Source organism: Onychostruthus taczanowskii, unplaced genomic scaffold (assembly GCF_017590055.1).
Source record: "Onychostruthus taczanowskii isolate IOZ18803 unplaced genomic scaffold, ASM1759005v1 scaffold102, whole genome shotgun sequence".
Lineage (NCBI taxonomy): Eukaryota > Metazoa > Chordata > Aves > Passeriformes > Passeridae > Onychostruthus > Onychostruthus taczanowskii.
Genome location: NW_024496748.1, coordinates 1,430,110 through 1,444,359, shown reverse-complemented (window position 1 = coordinate 1,444,359; position 14,250 = coordinate 1,430,110).

Genomic DNA, 14,250 nt, shown 5'->3' with positions numbered 1-14,250 from the left:
CAAATCTTATCCTAGAGAGCTACAGTTGAGTTTGGATCCAGCTTTCTCCAGTGCTTCACAGAACTTTATTTCTATTCTATACTTAATATGTTGTTTATGCACTCTAATATGAGTTGCTTTTAATTCTACTTTTGTTCTTTATATTATCCTTGAAGAAGGATGATCTGAGCCCGTCATAGTTATGTTCACATTTCAAACCCTTTATGGAAAGATATCAGTATGACTAACAGCAATAGCATATGTAAGGATTTGAAGCATCCATAAGGGCTTGGGTAGTCCTAAATTCTTAGAAAAAACAATTCACATTCCACTCAAAACTTCTGTGTAGTTTCATCTTCAAAGCTACTTGTATTAAACTGCATAATGCTTTTGATGATTAGCCAAAGGATCACCTGGACCCAAGTTAAAATGTCAATTTTCAGAACTCTCTGTATACAGCAGTCATGCCAGACCAGTCCTTCTTCAAATATTTTAGTTCTCTCTTTTAAGCACTTACAGACTGTAAGAGACCTATGTCTAGTACTTATCAGAACAATTCTAAGACCAGAGTTTTCTGATTTACTTGGAATTTGGCTAGCCCAATTTTTAATTAAAAAATAAATACATGGACCACACCTCAAAATTATATAAAGAAGATCATTGGCTGCTGTGATTGTACAATGTTCTCTATTGTTTAACTTTACAGCTGACTCAGGGAATTTTCCATCAAGTGTTAAGCAGTATCCTTATTCACTTGTATAGCCAAATTAGACTGAGTCATAACTTAAACTCATGGAGTTGCAGAGAAAATAACCAGGCAAATTAAGCCTTGATGAAACTTCAGCAGTTATTTTCTCTGTGGTTTAGTTTAATTTTCACCAGTTTCCTTTCTAGAAATGGAACGTCACTCAAGACTTCTAAAATGTGAGGCAACGTGATTGACTCTTGTGCCTTACATATTCATATAAATCACAGCTTTGCCAATTGCTCGGTTTACTTGAAACTCAGAAATAGAGGTGTGGTGCAGGATGTCTCTTTCTGTTTTTGATGGGGAAGTAGGAAGTAGAGCACAGCATGGTGAGGGCCCAAGTAACATGAAAAGGAAACAGACACTTCCAAATTTTTATGCTACTGAGACTCCAGTCCACATATCTCCCTCCCCTTTTTGCTGCATCATTGATCTGAGAAATATAATTTTACCTGGCATACCTTCTGACCAGACATTCTTCTCATAACTTTGTCACCTTTTGAGCTACTTTCTGTTGCTGACTCCAGTTGTTGTAAGCATACACTTGGATGCTTCATCTTTTTGCTAAGGACTGTTCTCTTTAAATTGTTTTGTTCATTTATTTGAGAAACATTTATTTTGATTGGCATAGCTTTCAAAATAATAGCTATCTATACCAAAAAAGGAAGATATCAAGACTGAAACTACTTAGTTCCTTTTGCAGTACCTTTAGTTGGTTTTGGTTTGTATTTATGTTATTTTGTGGTGTTGTTTGTTACTTTGTTTCTTGTTTTTCTTTTTCCATAAAGGGAAATTAGATTATGCTGACAACTGATATTCCTGTTAGAGCTGCCAAATGTAGGCAAGGGACAAGATGATCATTTCTCCTGATTGCCAGTACACAAAGGAGGACTGACAATTTTGCAGACCCATAACTTGTGCCCTCTACAGCAAACTGTAACAAACAAGAATATTCAAGGGACTATGAGCCACTGGACCTTCAGAGGTTCAGGTAAATCAAAGAAGCTTAAAATAATCCAGAGGAAACCTTACCAGAGGAATCCAGAGGAAAGCTCTGCTACCTTTGAAGATTGTCTATCATTGAACCAGAAGGATTTGCTATATAAAATAGAAGCTTTATTTTCTGGATTATTTTTCTGAGTCATTCATCAAAGTCATAGTTATGTTAAGCAACTAGAATTTTGATTTTCTTTTTTTTTTTTTTAAGTTTGATGTTAAAGCTATTAAAGTTCTTTTGTTGTTGGGGTTTTTTTGGAGGTTTTTTTTGGGTTGTTTTTTTTTTTTTTTTTTTCCCCATTTGTATGTTGCGGACAACAAGAAAAACCTGTAAAGAATGGAAACTTTCATCTGATGTGAAACTCTGTTTCTTCTGTTAAAATTTGAATAGAGGAAAATTAACTTACTTTTTCCTCTACATTTTGATAGTCAGATTGGATGATGAGTAGCTTTTGTAGCTTACACTTGAATTAATTGAGCCTTTGAAATGGAAATTTGAAAGCAAACCTGTATATTATTTAGGAAATACAAATTCTGTTTTCAAAGTAAGAATATCTTTTAAGAAGGTTGAAATATGTCAGGGTTTAACAGAATGTGAGAAATAACAATGTGTCAAAATGTATGCTAGAGAAAATAAGCATTCCAATTGCACTACAAATAAGCTATTGCCATTTTTCTTGATGACTGGGTTATATAGAGGGTTTACTGCATTTTTGTAATTTATAGAGTTTACTTTGATTGCTTATTCTGATAGGTGATTAGGTTTTTGGAGTCTTTAAATAGAGAACGTAAATTGTCGTCTTGTATGCCTAAACAGTTTTTAAGGTTTTAAATCAAACCTTTATGTCAAGAAAGGTCAGTGTTACAATACCTTTACAGTCTTAAATTTATAGATGTTTAATTACAGGGGTATGTGCAAGAATGAATATACACACAAACATATACATATGTATGTGTACTTCCTTTACAGTAGACACTCCTTCTTCTTAGGATCCTGACTGTTCTTGAATCTAGAATGAAAGACAACAAAAATAATATAATTACTTTAGTATAATTACTTGGATTTAATTCCTTCTTTACAAGAAGTTAGGTTTGTAACCAAGATGAATAGGTTTGTACTGTGAACACTTCAGCCTCTGGAAACTTAAAAAGAGAAACAGGATTAAAATTCACATGCATTTCTTCTTTTACTAAAGATTATACTCATGCTCTGGCCTTTCGTTCATGTGTAGTGCACCTGTCCATAATGATTAGGCATAGTAAGCCTAACCAATTTGATCATCTTCTTCAGAAGTTAAATGTGCTACTTGTTCTTTGCCTGACTGAGGTGTACCTGCAATGTATTCATACCTTCATAATTTCCTGACAAATCTAGGCTAAAGAACGTATTGGAAGAAAAATAAGTGACACCTGTAAGATTAGTTGTGTGACTTCCAAGTCCAAGGCATTGTTCCCTGCCCTTTGATTAACTATTGTTTCTGTGTGTATGGCTTCCCTGGAAACCCTAATGGATGAAAGGATGGCTGTCCACAGCAAGTTACATATACACTCTTCCTGGTTAATTCCCAGTTGTGGAGCATGAACTCTGCATGATGTAATCCTCAGTGCTGATTTCCCTCAAAGTCCAGACTGAAGGACCTGTTGGAGCCCCCTCTAACTTCAATGCTCCTACCTTTCCTTCCCAAAGCTAACCGAGACTGAGTGCATTAGATTCTTCTCTTGCTACACAGTGGTAAAGCAGCTGGCTCCAAAAGTATATCTTGATTGAACAGTGATTTTTTTTTTGCCCTTACAGGAGTGAGACCCAGGTGTTTATCAGCCCCAGTAATTTTCTGCTGATAATATTCTGATCACAAGAGAAAGGATACCAAGGCATGTGTTTCTGCTGGTTGAAGTAAAGGCACCTCATATGTTCCAGGAGAATGTTAACAGCTGAGTTAACACTATCATTAATTCTTTTTCTATCCTCAGTCCTTGCTCTTTCCTTCCACTGCTAGTTTGGATCTCATCCTTTCCGCTTTTCAGTTAAGTTCTTCTTTTTGAAAAAGCTCGAGTGCCACTGCTGCAATCATGACACTTGGAACAGAAGGAGAAAAAGGTTTGGAGGTTAATGTGATATAGCATAGTGTAGAGATTTTCCCCTGGTGAAAATTAAGATAGACCTCTTTTATGTAGCCCTTAGTAGGGATTTTTACATGATTATGTCTTAAATCAGAAGTTACAGAAAGCAATGTAGGTGATTAAAAAGGAGGATAAAGTATTGGCTAATGCAACTATTCATGCTGAAAGAAGAAATACCAAGCAAAAGGGAAACCATTAGTGTTTCTCAAAGGTTAGCATTGGGAGTAATTTTCTTAAATGTTTTCATTAATGACCCTTACATTAATAACAGGGAAACATTTTCAGCATAATCTGCCGACAGAATTAAGTTGGAGGACAGAAAAGCAGACTAATATATTACAGAGAGAATGTTTGCTATTAGATTGTGTGTCACTAATTTTTTGCTTTCATTGCTCTTATTCCTGTTGTCATTTAAGCTTTTTCCATTGAGAGTTCCTAATGTGGAAATAAGTAGCTAAGGGTAAGTCTTAGTATGCTGGTGCAGCTATAAACTGCTATTGTGATGCATTTGCACAAAGCGCAGAATGCAATTTGAACTATGTTACATAAAAAGAAAATAAAAAGGAAAGAAAAATAAAGGAAAAGAGACAATTGGGGCTATTAAGATTTCGATGAAACAAATTATGAAACATTATGTTCAGGAACAAAGAGGAAAGACAAACTAGAGCTCAAGCAGCTGCAAGTGCAGAACACTGTCAAGAAAATGGTGAGCCAGCAAACCCCCCTAAACTGAAAAGGCTTGATTTGTTTACTCTAGCAAACCAAAGGCTAAGAAGAGTCATGAGTGAAATTTGCAAACCTATCAGGTGTAAATACTGTGAAAAAAAGAGCTAGCTGTCTAAAGAGCCATGCTGACACAAACAAGTGGGTATTGATTTGTTCTGAATAAATATAACTCATAAACTGGAAGATTCCTAGTTTTTTGAGTAAACAAATTCTGGAATGTTCCTCCAAACAAAATTGTTAGGAAGGAAGCTGCTGTGATTTGTTGGTTTTTTCTTTTTCCTTTATTTGGACGTGTCTTACATTGTGAAAGGTATTGGAATCACACAGCATGTTCCATAGCAAGGGACTTTGCTTACGAGCTTAAGGCATCTGTTCTAACTCAGTGGTCTTATGATGGTCTTGCTCTTAGTTTCAGTAGTGTGAATAGAGCAAAGAACAACTGTTTATGAAGTTTTAAACAAGAGTAAGAAAGGGATTTTAATAGGAATATTTAAGTGTTTTAAATATATGTGAGCAGCATTAGCAAATAAAAATTCAGTGTATGCAATAACTTTCCATGTACACAAATTGACAGTTTCAGAAATGCACACACCAACTCTGCAAAGAGGGTAGCGCCACCTTCAGTTATTTGCACTGCAATTCGGAACATTCTAATTTTGACATTCTTGCTCTATACAGCAGCAGTGATTAATGGAGGCTTACAGTACCCTTCCAGTTATAAAGTGAAAAAAGTTAAAATATTTCCCGCTTTGAAGCTTCATTGCTAACAATTGTATGTGTGCCCTCTAATTGTTCATGGCGTACTGCTAGCTACTTATCCCTGCCAGGCAGTGTTCTGCTGTAAGAATAACTGCTCTTGTTACTGATCCATACATTGGTCATATCAGGCTTCGAGTCACTACGCATTGGGTTATCTCTGTCCTGCAGGGTCCTTGAGGACTCTTTGGTGCAGCGGCGGCGGCTGACCTTAAGGTGCGTCCCGGCTAGCTGCGGCCAGCACCGCCGGCAGCACGGGGGCACTCTCTCGATCTCGGGCTTGGTCAGGGGAGCGCCTAAGGCTTTCGCCTTGAGGGACGAGGATCCGCGGCTAAGAGAGATAGATCGCTGCTAACCCACAGGAGGCAAATGAAGAGACTGACTCCAGAGGTAGTGCAGTCCAGGCTTAATGCTAAGGGGAGCTACCAGCTGGAGACCAGCCAGCAGGGCTCCGACCTGGGATTTTAAAGTAGGGCGGATACAGAAAGGAAATGTGGTCTCCAGCGAATCACAGTAAAGGTGGGCCATTACAACTTAAAGGGGTACAAGGAACAAACCAAATCAGCATATAACATAACAAACACAATACAACACTTTGGTTAGTAGGATTTAAGAATGCTGTACAGCATGGAGAAAGTAATCCAACTGAGAGTGAAGCTGGAATGCTTGAGACATAAAGCAGTGGTATTTTGAATCTAAGTTTTGATCACATGGGCTTTTCATCAAGCCAGGAGAATGCAATGCTCTTGGTCAAATGCAGACACAACAGCAAATGTCACAACTTTGAAGTCAGTCCCAAAGATTGTTTGAAGCCAGAGGTCAGAGATTATATGTGACTGGATATTGAAAGGGATGGAGGTAACTGTTGGTTGTGTATTTTGTCACACTTTCCTTCTGTAGGCCCCAAGGAATCATCTGAACAAAGAAATGAAGCTTCCACAGCCACATGTAGGATTCTTCTCAGTGATTTTATTGACTCTATCTTTCCTTTATCAGTGTTGGTCTTTTTGTCTCTCACTAGGCAGGCTTTCTTCCCTCCAGCTCATACCACTGTGCTCCTCAGTACTTGATTTTTGGTAACTTTTGCTCTTTCTTCCTACTGTATTATTATTTTTTCTGTTCCCTTTGGCAATCTCTAAAGACATCATAGAATGGAATGAAACCGAGAAGCATTGTAGAAAGTATACCAGGAAGCTTCCTTTAAGGTCTTTGCCCTACAGATAGGAATTTCACAGATATGTTGATACTGATAGGTATGGAGTTCCAGCAAAGACCCACTCCCAGATGATTCCAGTAACAAGTCAGCTTAGTCACAGATCCATTGGTTATAATGTTCCGAGCATCAATAACTTCTTGGGTTACTTTAGTGGCAGCACTAGGATAGTTTCCTAATAACAGGATTCTTCAGCATGCAGAGGTAAAATTTTGATCAGTCTTTCACAATACATATTTTTCCAGTGATATTGTAGGTAATTTATTGTGTAGATGGAGGAACAAAGTATGAAGGCATGGAGACTTAATGATGCTTTGCAAAAGAGAAACCACTTTAAGGAGACAATATTTTTTTATCCCCCTATTTCACCACCACCGCCTTCCTCTTTTTTTTTTTCTCTGCTCTATTCTTGAACCAAGTGAAATTTCACTGCTCTAGTACTCTAATACAGCAGCTGCAATGCACTCCTGTTCTGTGTTTAGATTTTTAATTTTAAATATCATAGTGATTTCAAAATATAAAAATGGAGTAAGACAGAGTATGTGTGAAAAAGGGAAGTAATAGAAAAGCTTGCACTCCTCAGTTTTTAAACAACAACAACAAAAGACAGACTGGATGCAGAGGCAGAGGTTGAGGTGCCCAACAGTTGAAGTAGGAATTGTATCTTATCTCTAAAGTACCTCTTGCTAGAAAGGAACTACTGTCTTCCTTTCGGTCTTTCCATATCCTAATAGTTCTCCAGCATAAACTTTGCATCCTTCTCCTGCACTTCAGGAGTTTGTAGAAGTCATTCAAACAGCCTTATATGCTAATTTGTAATTTTAGTATATGATGACCTAAAGGAGGCTATAGCTTCTTGTCATGGATTGACTCTGGAACAGTGCCAGTGCCCCCATGAAAGGCCGCGGCTCCCCCGGGGGGGGGGGGCGCTGCCCAAACCATCCCAGGACTCCTCCACCTCTGCATCTGGCAAGCGCCTCCAGCTTCCCTTTCTCAGACTGCATGGCCTCCCTCTCCCCCACCCAGACACAGCTGGGCAGGGGAGAGGTCCGATCTGCTCACCTGCCGGACTCCAAAGAGGAAGTCTCTCTGGGAGTGCTCTGCTTTTAACCCCTGTGTGTTCTCAGAGGCATATCCAAGTCCCCAGTGGCCACACCAGGTGCCAATCTGAAATTTGGCCACTGATTGGTTTGACCATAACTTTCCCAAAACCTCACTTCCGGGTCAAACCATGACACTTCTTTACCCTGCGCAATGGCAGGGAAAGCTTCCCTGTGCAAAGCCTTCATTCTAGAGTATACATTCTTTTATATTTAATCCTAATGGTTTGTGTTTGAGTCCTTAGTATTATTGGAGAAAATTATTGTCACTTGTGATTATGTGGTGTGGAATCCCAGCACATAAATTGCCATTCATTAACTGTGGTTTCCCTTATTTCATATCTGGAGGATGAATGGGAATAGATGGAAAAATATCCATATCTGTAGCATTATCATATATTTTTTTTAGAGTTCAGCAGTGTTAGCTGGGGAGACTAAGAATTAAGAACTTTATTTTCCATGGGTTTATTTCATCCTGGCCTGATGAAGAGTCTTGCTGCAGCTAGATTGGGTGCAGAGGAGCCTCTGCTGAGGTTCAGCCTTGGATAGCTAAAGGTGCTGTATCTTAAAGCTTCCAGCTTACCTCAGGGGACGAGGGAGCTGCCTCATCCTTTTACTCCTTGCTCTCTCTTACCTACTGGTACCTTCCATCTCACTGGTGGTAGGGTCAGACAAAATAAATTTTGTTTACATAAGCATAACCACTTCTTAAATGAGGTGGTCATTAAAGCCTCATGTTTAGGCATGAGGCCCCTGGAGTTTACCTGAGTTTATCAGCTTTATAGCAAAGTTAAAAATGAAGGATCGAATAATACCTAGGAGTTCATTAGATGTGTTTCTTGGCCATGTCTGAGGATTGCCTATTCTGCTCATCCTGGAATAATTCAGCTTTCTCTTAGGAAAACTAATTTCTGTTGATCTCAACTCTGAGATTAGCTCAGCTGGTCAGAACATGGTGTTAATAATGCCAAGTTTGTGAGTTTAATCCCTGTATGAGCCATTCACTTGGGAGTTGGACTCGATCCATGTGTGTCTTTTCCAACTCAGAATATTCTGTAACTTCTGTAACTCCTTACTCGAAGTAGTAAATTTCTGGAGTTTATGTGAATATAGCTTAGTGGTGCAAAATTTCTCTAACATTTAGTTTAAAAATTCTGTGTGTATATATATATATATAAATAAACAGATATTTGCACATTGCACTGTCAGCATTACAAACATCTGTTTCAGTGTTGGTGACATTCATGTGGCTGCTAAATAGAGCATTTTTTTTATTTTTTTAAAGAAAAGGTATTAAGGGGACAAACCATTAGCTGATACAGCTCCAACTGTATTCAACTACTGCATGCTTGAGTTTGAAGTGAATTTATTATCAAGTTGTCTCATTATATTTCCCATTTGTTTTGGAGTTCTTACACTAAAATAGATCTTAAGACATCTGCTACTTGCTGTTCTACGAATATAGTTTTACTTCTGTTAGCTCTTATATGGTGTAGAATTTCTTTAGTTAGATACTAACTGTAAAGATGTAAAATGATTTTGCAGTGTTGGAAGGGATAGCTAGAAAAATAACTATTTTAGTTAAAAATTCAATGGTGGCAATATAATTTTGTATGTCTTAAGATTTGTTTTTTTGTGCTTTGGTGTAATTGAGTAGAAATGGATTCATCATATTTTTTTTCAAAAAAACATCTTTTTTACCCGTATCTCATAACAACACATACAGTAATTTTTTTAATAAATCAATATTACTTTTTCACTATCTATTTAATGTCCTATTCAAGAATCAAAGAAAATACTTCAAAATCCCAGTGGACTGTGATTTGTCCTGATGTCCCATAATGACAAATGTCGCCAAAATATGTAAATGGTCACAGAAACTTACTAGTGTTTTTACTAATTGAAGATTGTTGTGTAGCTCAAAACAATGAGTTAATTGCATCCACTGCAAAGAGGAAATTTATTTGTTTTTACAGGTGATGTAAACCAACTTTCAGTTCTTTCAGTTGTATGCAAAGTCCTATCTGTTCCTTTAAATTTATGTTTGGCAATGCCATTAATGGTAAGATGTTTTTACAGGATGGGCAAGGAAAAAGCAAGAAGAAATTTCAGTATGAATACAAGGAGAAGCAGCAAAACAGGTTGGTCAGGCAGCTGTGTGCAGTTTCAGTACTGAGTGTTGCAGCTGGAGCTTCTGCTGGAGAAATTCTGCAAAAGCAGTTGTGGTGTGCATGCCATCAAAAAAAACTGGTTAAAAACCCAGAGAAAATATCCAGAATATATAAAATAATGTGAAATATTAAAGTTCATCTTAGGATCTTACATTCAAGCTTAATTCAGCTTTAAAATTAGTATCTTGGGTGTTGAAAGCAGTAGATCCATATTGCTGCAGCAACCTGTGTCTTTGAATTATCTTGAATACCGGCATTTTCATAAGAATGTGGTGGTGTCTGGACAGCACTGCTGGGCATCAAACCACTGCACACTTAGTGTGTGTGTGGGCTGATGTGTTTTGGCATAATAAAGTTTGTTTCCTAAATTCAGGACTAAAAGTATCAGTAAAAACAAAAAGGTTCTTGTTTTGTATTTTAACTCTTTGGTTTTAAATTTAAATTTAAATGACTAGTATCTCATAGGAGCAACCTGGCACCATGGTAGGTCAATAAGAATTCCTCAGAATAAAGGTTAATACGGTCAATTATTTTTCATTCCTCTAAAGGGTAGGTAGTATTTTCTCTACTACACCAAGTTCTTCACTGAATTTATAAAATAAAACTTATTTCAAATTTATTTTAAAATTTATATAGCATCACAATTATTCTTGAATAAGAGGTGTTCAAAAACACATTATGGTGAAGTATAAACAAAAGTCAGAACACCTTAAGACAAAGATTTAATATTTATTTTATTTTGTTTGTCCTTTCTGCTTTAGGAATAATAATCCACTATAAAATGTGAGGAAAGTCAAGACATAACCTTTCCTTTCTTCTTTGCATAATATGGTTGCTTTGTTCTGAGTTATGCATGAAGTATTCTTTTTTGTCTGTTTCTAATATGAATAAATATTTCATGTGAAGATTTAATATCTCATTTTATTCAAATTCAGTTAAAAATCCAGTGCCTGTGTAGATGTATATTTTTTAAAATTTTAAGTTCCTGTCACTTCAGCTGTTAAATTGTCACTGAAAACTTGGCATCATACAAAGGACAAGAAAGATTCAAATGTGCAATTCAGTGGCAAACTACTGAAAAAATGGTCAGTGATATACCAAATTTGAGGTATATTAAATATGAATGTGATACTTTTCTCTATTATTTAGTATAAGAATTCTTATGCAAATGGACTACTAGAGATTCACTTCTAAAAAAGGTCCAAAACTGTTACAAGGTACTTATTCTTTAAACTTTCCACCAGTGTTTTCTTACAGCAACTGTTAAGAAAAAATAAAAAAAGAAAAGCTTATATCTTTCTTTTTAATATTATACCACAGATATCAGGCTTTCTGGAATGTGTTGATTCAATGACTTTTGCAGGGATTTACTGTAGTATCAGATGAATTAGGAATTCTGCCATTCTGATTAGTGGCTTTGTACACCTGTTTTTTTCTTGCAGTGTGTAAGGAAAGGAGCACATTTATGGGTGTTTAAATCCCATGGGATATAATTTGAGCAATCTGGCCTTTGGGCTATTATCCAGAATACTGTGCTAAGCCCTTGGTCTCAGAGTGAAATGTGTGATAAAATTAAGACGCCTCAAAATGTGACGTATAACAGCTGGGATGCTCATGCAGCAGTTTGTTCAGTCTTCAAAGACCTTTGGAGGACAGCAGAGATGCAGGTCTGAAGTGGTGGTTTACTTCCATCTTCAACAGGGACAGCCCATATATAGGCTTGGAAAACTGGAAACACTGTTTGCTAACCTCTTTATATGGAGAAGATGAAAACTGTCTATATAGCATCACATAAGAAAGTGAATGATCTTTATGTCCTGCTGCAGAGTAGAAAACCTCAGGCAGACAACACAAAAGCAATTTGTGTGTGCTATTACTTGTTTTGTTGTCCTTTCTTTCTCATACCTTCTTTTATTTTACACTAATTATTAGTTATGCTGAAAAGATGGTCCCAAGTTGCAATTCCATTTCTCTAAAAATCTGTTTCCAGCTCTCTACAGAATTTCATATCTCTTTTAACAAAATTCTCCCAATTTGTCCAAAACATGCTATCTTTTCCACAAAGTTAAATGTAACGTGTGAGATTGTTGTTATGGCGTTTACATCTTACAAATATGTATTACTAATTTCTGTGAGAAAATAATGGCATGTGTGGGTAAATGTTAAATACCAAAGTAGATGATTCAGGGCTTCAGAAACCACTCATAATCCTAGGCTAAAGTGCTCAAAAAAGGCCACAGGAAACCATGAGTTTAACTTAATATATAAAACATACACTTGTATGTGTTTCTGGACTAGGTTACTAGGTGGCTTTCAAAGTGTTAATATATAATGCTACTTCCCACTGTAGAACCTGTCATTTAAATGCTGAAATACGGTGCAAGACCTGCAGAAGTGAATATCGGAGCATCATGAATAGAAAATGAATCTATTTTGATCCTTGATGGATGTTTCAATGAATAACAAATGAGTTTGCAGTGATTGGACGCAGAGAGTGTTAGTGATGTGTTGGGTTTTTTTTTTAAACTAGCATAATAAATGAATTATCTTAAAGTGATGGTATGTGGCAGGCTATGTTTAATTTCCTCAGTACTGACTGTTGAGTTGTCACCTTTTCTTTAATTGTGCTTTGTGCTGTTTTATAAAGAAAAAACTCATGTTCTTTCAAGCTCTTACTTCATCATTGTATTTTTTTATTTGATAAAAAGGAACTAACTTATATTTGAAATATATATGTTGAATATACCTTAAGTATGCATGCATTAAACGACTTTCCAAAGGTCTCAATACCATCAAATCTTATTAGATCTTAAATTATACATCCTGACCTTTTGTTTTCAAAATACTAGGGAGTAATTCTCTTATCATCAACCCTTTAAATAAAAAAAAAAATAAAAAAAAAAAAAAAAGAGAGACTGCTTTTTTAGGTCTTAGAATAGAGAGAGAGAGAGTAAAGAGGAAGAATTTTGTTCTGAGACCTTGAAGAGTTTCATTAATATAGCAGAAATATAGCTCAGAGCACTGTTTGAAGGTCCTACTGTCTGGCAGCCAGGTATTTTAATGCAGCACCGAAATCTGTGATTGTTGTGTAGTGACTTTTGTTCTCTCTTTATTATCAAGTAGAATGACTTGGCTTGTACAAGTCTGCTGTCAGAGTGGGCAGATACAAATCCTTGCTTGCACTTTCTACATGATTATGGATGCTGGTTAGTATAACAAGTTGATGCTTTTAAAATTATTTTTGCAAATAGTTCACCTCAACTTTGTTTGTTTCACTTTCTAAAGAATGTGGCTCCCAAGTTGCATTTTCTGTTGCATTTTCACAATCACCATGTTGTGGTTAAAACATGGCACTATAAATCAAGAGATGTTTGGCTTGCTTGCTATCTTTGAAGATATGTAACACGAAATAACCTTTGGCTAGCCAGTTGCATACTATTTTTTCATAATGGTTGAAGAGAAAGAAATGACAGTGTACCAAGAACTGAACATATGATTGAAGTTTTTAAAATTAGCAGCGCAGTGGAGAATGTCATCCTGTTTTCTTCTTTGTTCTTTATATACGTACATAGTGGTTGGAAATTAAATGCTATATGATTAAATTCACCAGTGATTTGTGATTAATTAATTATCTTTGACACATAGATCTAGTGTTAGTTTCAAAATAATCGTTTGCACTAAGGGACGATTTTTGTAAGTCAAAGGTTTTACAGAATTGTTTTGGTCATTTGTTGTCCAGGTGCAAAATTCAGCTGCAGCAACATCCCTAATTTCCAAGCAACCAAGAGGAAAACATCTGCTAGTTATGAATATGTTCTGAATTGGTAATCATAACAAAATAATGCTGTGTCTGTTCAGCTGAAGAGTAAGTCAGAAGGCTAAAGGCTGTTCCATGTCACTCGTGTTCACTGTTGACTTATGACTGCCTGTATATTCAAGTTACCCATTCTGTCTCAATAAGACACGGTAAATATTTTTAATTATACAAAATAATTAAAAATATTTAAATGTAAATGTTGGAAGGCATAGCAAAAGTACATGGATATATATTATGCACTCTTTCTGTGAGTTTGTGAATTATCATGCATGAAATTACCTTTTCTTACAATTAGATAACTAATGTAGTACAATGTGTTTTGCATATACATTAAATGCTCATGACCTTTTCAGAAGAGTCAGTGCCACATTATTAGACCTGCTGAATTTTGCTATTTCAAATACAGAGACCGATTATCATCTTTATCGTATTTAGCTGTATTTCCATGGTAGTCAATGTGCTTTCACCAAACCAAAATTTTTTTGAAAGTCACTACCAGTGACTATAGGGGCAGGTGGCATCAAGATTCACACGCTTTTAGGTCTGTCCTCTGAGGAGACAGTTGCCACAATTCCAGTGTCCTGAGCTCCCCTCATTCTCCCACATGTTCTGACATACTGCAC